Genomic DNA, 586 nt, shown 5'->3' on the forward strand with positions numbered 1-586 from the left:
TTCCCCTTCCAGGTCAGCTTGAACACACCTCCTCCAGAAGCCTTCCCTGGGAGATGCTTGTCTAAGTCCTGTGGGGAGCTTCCACATTGCATGTTTCAGAGTTTATCAGGTTCTGGCTATTTTTTTTTTTTTTTCTAAAGAGAGATTTTTGCTATAGGATGGGTATGTTTGCCAGAAAGACGGAGACACAGAATGTGAGAAATCGACCCCTGTGTAGGTGGCTGTGCTGCAATCACTTCTCCTCCAGTCTCCCCTTGAGATTTTGGGCATGCACGCACATGTGCCTGGAGTGAGTTTTAACCACTGGGTCTGGAACTTGAACTCCACTCGACTGCATGGACATCCAGTGATGTAACCATTATGCCATCTGCTGGTACTCCATATTGGATTCTTTATGCTTCACAGCCCAGTGGGAGGTCACCCAGTGTAGATCTTCTGCAAATGCACATATCTCTTCAGGGTAAGTTCCAGGTCCTTAGTCAATTCTAGGAATTCCCATTGAGATCTCCCCTTCCTCCTCTTTTCACCAACATCTACCACCTTGCACTCCCCATGATGTACAAAAAAATGTCCACTTCTCCCCAGA

The sequence above is a fragment of the Tupaia chinensis genome, unplaced genomic scaffold (genome assembly GCF_000334495.1).
Source record: "Tupaia chinensis unplaced genomic scaffold, TupChi_1.0 Scaffold142576_1, whole genome shotgun sequence".
Classification (NCBI taxonomy): Eukaryota; Metazoa; Chordata; class Mammalia; order Scandentia; family Tupaiidae; genus Tupaia; species Tupaia belangeri.